Source organism: Rhinopithecus roxellana, chromosome 5 (assembly GCF_007565055.1).
Source record: "Rhinopithecus roxellana isolate Shanxi Qingling chromosome 5, ASM756505v1, whole genome shotgun sequence".
NCBI classification, from domain to species: domain Eukaryota; kingdom Metazoa; phylum Chordata; class Mammalia; order Primates; family Cercopithecidae; genus Rhinopithecus; species Rhinopithecus roxellana.
Window position 1 is genome coordinate 167,954,812 of NC_044553.1, and position 268 is coordinate 167,955,079.

The following is a 268-nucleotide window of genomic DNA, read 5'->3' on the forward strand; positions in this document are numbered from 1 at the left end:
AGAGTGAGACTGCATCTCTCTCTTTTTTTTGACAGTTGGCAGGGCTAGCTGAGGTTTTATTTTTGGACCAAAAAAAAAGCAATTGGATTGTTTTGTAGCTGGAGGCACAGGCAAGGGAAGTCCCCAGGCAGTAAACTCCCCCACAGGTGGGCTGAGGGCTAGGGCTGAGCCTCAGGTGGGTCTCCTGTGATACCCTGCACAGCGGCCTCCCTCCAGGGCACTGGGGCAGCCGCAGGAGGGGTAGGCTGGGAGGGGCTGCTGCATCTGT